The sequence below is a fragment of the Elephantulus edwardii genome, unplaced genomic scaffold (genome assembly GCF_000299155.1).
Source record: "Elephantulus edwardii isolate Elephantulus edwardi_28Jun2011 unplaced genomic scaffold, EleEdw1.0 scaffold00283, whole genome shotgun sequence".
Taxonomy (NCBI): Eukaryota; Metazoa; Chordata; class Mammalia; order Macroscelidea; family Macroscelididae; genus Elephantulus; species Elephantulus edwardii.
In genome coordinates, this window is record NW_006400033.1 from 1,743,457 (window position 1) to 1,748,533 (window position 5,077).

The following is a 5,077-nucleotide window of genomic DNA, read 5'->3' on the forward strand; positions in this document are numbered from 1 at the left end:
TCTATCTATCTATCTATCTATCTATCTATCTATCTATCTATCTATCTATCTATCTCTGTATTTCTACATCCAAGATACATATATCATTTGGTTGTCCGTGGGATGTTCAGTGCTCTTCTCTAACACTACAGCTCAAAAGCATCAATTCTGTCATCTTCATTCACTGTCCAGCTCTCAGATACATGAAAAGTCATCAGAAATACTATGCCCTGAATCAGTCACAAACCTGATGGGTTATATAGAAACCAGATTGACTACATTTGTGGAAGAAATCATTGGAGAAGCTCAGTATCGGCAGGGGCCAGGGGCGGACTGTGGGTCAGACCATCAATTATTCATACGCAAATTCAAATTGAGGCCAAAGAAAATGAAAATAAGTCCACAGGAAACAAGATATGATCTTGAATCAATCCTCTTCCAGGAGATTATGGTAATTGCATTAGTGAGCTCCAGGTATTGGCTAAGAAATAAAAGACAGCAAGTCCTGTCCTGTGTGAGCTCGGCTGATGCACTCGGGGTTTCTCCCCTAGCCACATCATGCCCTTTTGGCAGCCAGTGTCCGCTAGTGTCCAACTCTTCTGCCTATCATGCTGTCTGTAGATTTTTTGGATGATGTGAAGCAGATGAACAAATGACAGCTTTATTATCCGGTTCTAAATTTTGGTAAGATTGACTCCGCAGTGCTAATGCTCTGGAAAGGGCTAATGGTAATTACTGGAAGTGAAGTCCCATAGTAATGGTGCTCGGAGGCAGCGTGGAACCTGCATTTCATAGAAGAGATCTTCTCTTCTTAACAAGTCCAGTGTATGATCCCATAAGAGTGGGATAAATGGTTGTTTGGATAGAAGGAAGAGTCTTGAAAATTCATGAAAAACAAAATGGGCATATCAAGTTTTTGACCAAAGGAGACTATAATGCAGTTGATGGTCGAGGGTTCTATAAACAAGGACAACATTGGCCAGAGAAAAGCGATGCCATGTGAAAAGTTGTTCTTCACATTGGAATTATGACGATCCTGATGAATGACTATCCCAAATTTAAGTAGGCAGTCCTCTTTATTCTCACTTTATTTGTGCTGGTCTACCCTGAGGAAGAAGTCTGTCTTGCTGTTCTTGGGAAGATGCCGTACTTTTTTTGTTACTGAATAGTTGGAATAGATATTGACTTGTCACCAGTAAAATGGAGACACACGTTTGGCACTTCTTGGCAGCACTGGTTTGCATTAGGCTATATTTCTGCACCAGAGGATGCGTGTGCACCTTGGCGTGGACTCAAGGGGACTTTCAATCACAGAATTTCATATGTTGTTTTGTCACACATTTACATTTTGGTACAACAGTGAATTTTTTGTATTAAAAAGTTGAGCAAAAAAAGAAAGACAGGAAGGAAGGACAACACATATTCTGGACTTGGCCCAGGGCTTGTCACATAATATACATCAATAAACAAATATATATATGTTTCTGTTGTTAGTATCATTGCGAGACTAAATCCAGGCTACAGGTGAATGGTTCTGTTAGCACTTTATCAACAGTTTCCCTGGAAGAAGAGTATCATTATGGTTATATTTTTTTAAAGGCCATCATTTTTCAATGAGCAGTGGTTGAACAAACCAACTTCATTCTTAATGCAAGCGTCACCCTTTCCTCCAATTAGGTTCACCCTGACTCACATAGGTGGAAATTGGGAGGGAACAAAACAGAGGTGGAGTGGGAGGAGGTGGCTATGGTTGGGATTCCAAGGAGGCAGATGGGACTTAAGATCCTGCAATAAATCTTTGCTTCTAGGAAGCCAGAAAGGTCTGATGGCATAACCGTTGGACTGTCAGCTCGAAGGCCAGGCATCTCCAGTAGTTCGAATCCACCAGCAACTCTGAGGAAGAAAGATGGGCAGTCTTTTCCCTTTGCAATTTATAGCCCCATAAATCCCCTGGAGGCTTGCTATGTGTCAGAACTGGCTTAATTACAGTGAGTGGGTGAGTCTGGGAAGCCTGGTAGCCTGGTGAGAGTTAAGGGAGAGTCTCGTCCCAGACCTGGTCTTCTGGCCCATCAGAATTGGAATGGCGGCATGGTGAAAAAAGTGAGTTGTTCGAGCAATTAAATTTTTTTATAACTACAGCAATTTTCAGTTACTAGCAAAACACCGTGGAGACGTGGTGGCTTAACTGGCTGTCCATTCGCTAACTAACAGAAAGGTCAGTGGTTCAACTCCACGAATTGTTCCAGAGGAGAAAGATGGGCAGTCTCCTCCCATCAAGATTCACAGGCTCAGAACCCTGATGGAGGGAGGGGGTAGGTTAGATTTGAGCAGAACATCTGAGTGCAGTTTCCAGATCCATTCTTTCTTTTTGAACCACAACTTACTGCACCTTACCTTTGCCCTCACACTTTTTCCATGCTCCGGAGTCTCTGTCCTTTACCCTAGCTCCCAAAGTTCCACTAGCTCTTCTCTGGTCAGTAGTACGGCCTCCTCAGTCCTCTCAAGTCAGTGGCTGCTTCTAATTCACAGATCTTCCAGCAGCTCCTTCCTCTCCATGGCTCTCCATTTCACTAATGTACTCACGTTCACCCTAGAACAAGCGTTTCAAACCAGATCATGATGGTTGGTGAAGCAAAATCAGAACAGATTCAAACTTATAAAATGTAAATGTACTCTAACGGTCTCTTCACATGTGATTAACTGCCTCTGAAAACCTGTTGGAGGTCAGCTATGGGTTGGTTCCGATTCGATGGTACACAACAGCAACAACTCTAATGATAATCAGAACTTACAACTTTTACAAAGCCTGACACACAAGATTTGAATGAATGCCAGGTCTACAGAGAGCAATGCCCATTCAAAGTAAAGTGGTTGGCTGCTATCTTTGAGCCAGGCGTTGTTGTTTCCAATTCTGTTGGTTAAGACATTTCATAGCTGGGGAGTTCTGGTGGCCTAGTGGCAAGAAGCTGCACTGCAATCCCAGAGGCACACGGTTCGAATCCACCAGATGCTCTGCCAGGAAAGGAGGGACAATCTCCTCCTGTACCAGTCAGATCTGATCTGACGGTACACACACACACACACACACACACACACACACAATAATAATTAAAAAAATAAGGAAAATCATTGACAATTCTAATCTTTTTAAAAAAGACATTTCATAGCTGTGGAACATGAGGCTGTGTTTGTTTTCTAGAAAGGAGAGTATGTTTTTAACTAGATATCAATCTGTAATTTTCATTCTGGTTTACCCACATCTTACAAGTTTGACTCCATTCTAATTTTTCTTTATCAGGCATGATTAAACTAGGAAGAATACATTTGAAGCCCTAAAAATGAGCCTGGACTTAAAAATAGCCAGAGAAGCTACTTTCTGTGAGATAAAAATAAATCTCTTCCTCATTTTGTTTGTGTTGGGTTTTTTTTTTATTCTTTATTCTGTTTGTGTTGGTTTTTTCCTTCTTTGTTTTTACCAGATCATCAAACAAGCACGACTCCTGCTTTATGAAGCCACTGTCCCTTCTTACCTGTTTTCTGAGAACCTAATAGGGTACTCTGCGATCTTCAGAGAAAGCCATGCTTTACTGAAGTGAACTTTTACATAAAACATAAAATGAGATGTTAGACCACAGTTTACTCCGGAAAAATACCCCCAAGAATTAGAGAAGCATGGTATTAGGAAAGGAGGGGATCATTAAAGAAGGCACTCCCTCGGCTACAGAAGTACATATTTTGTGTTTCTCCAAGAGTGAAACTCATGTCCTCCAGGTGTAATTTGTAACATTCTGTACAGTTCATGGACAAAGAACAGAATGTTTTGTCACAGGATGATTCCACCCCCTGGGAAGCCAGCTCACAGCCTTGATGCTCTCTCTGAGTGAGGGCATTAACCTAATCAACCATACAGATAAGAGAACCTAATCAACCATACAGATAAGAGGTAATGAGGTACAGGGTCTGTGTGTTCAATGATCAGGGAAGAGTATGTATCTAGGATATTGTTGTTAGGTGCTGTCTAGGTGAGCACGACTCATAGCGACCCTATGAACAACCAATCTGTATCTTATCCTGTGCCATCTTCACAATCTCGGACACACACAAGCTCATTGCTGTAGACATTGTACCAATCCACCTGGTTGGGGGTCTTCCTCTCCTTTGCAGTCCCTCCACCTTTCCAAGCATGATGCCCCTCTCCAAGGAATAACCTTTCCTAGCAATATGCCCAAAATATGTGAGATGAAGCTTCCAGGTAAAAAAACCTAAAAACCAAAACTTCTCAAAAAAAAACACCAAAACTTCTCTCTCTCTTGTTTGATTCATCCAGTATCCTTGACCACTGATGATAGGCAGCTCAGGGTCCCAGCTCAGAGAGATCAACAGAACAAGAGTCCTTGCCTTGCCCTTCAGATGTCACCAGACTTGTTTTGTTGGTTTCATGTGCTATTGAGTCTCAACTGACTCCTGTCTGACCCTCCAGCGAGCTTTCAGAAATGTAAATCACATGGAAGGAGAGTTCCTATTTCCCCCCCCCATGAAGCAGTTGGTTGATTTGAACTATGAGTTTTTGTGTTGGTAGGGCAATTCCTTACCACTAGGCCACCAAGGCTCCTAAAGCTTGTTATGGCAATGTAATATTTAAGAATTTAAGTTATTCACAAGGTAGAGGGAAAATATTAAATTACTAGGAGAATGTTAGAATAGTGTCATTATTGTTGTTATTGTTATGTGCCATCGAGTAGTTTGCGACTCATATGGACCCTATGCACAACAGCCCTAAGCCCTGCTCTATTCTGTGTTAATCGCACTGCCTCTGACACACCCATCCCAATTACCCCAGTCACTGAATCAATCCATCTCATAGAGGGTCTTCCCCTCTTGCTCCGCCCCTTCACCCTCCCAAGCATGATTTCCCTCTCCAAGGACCTGTACCTCCTTGCAACATGCCCAAAGTATGTCAGACGAAGCCCCAGAATTCTTGCCTCCAAGGAGTTGTTTGGTTTAATCCTCTCCAGGATGAATCTGTTTGTTTTCTTAGCAGTCCATGGTACATTCAATACTCTTCTCCAGCACCACAGCTCAAAGGCATCAATTCTCC

At 42.3% G+C, this 5,077-nt stretch overlaps 1 pseudogene; it reads left to right on the top strand.

Moving 5' to 3' along the window:
* The first annotated feature begins 587 nt into the window (after positions 1-587).
* Positions 588-5,077, top strand: part of LOC102870109 — an 18,961-nt pseudogene continuing 14,471 nt past the window's right edge.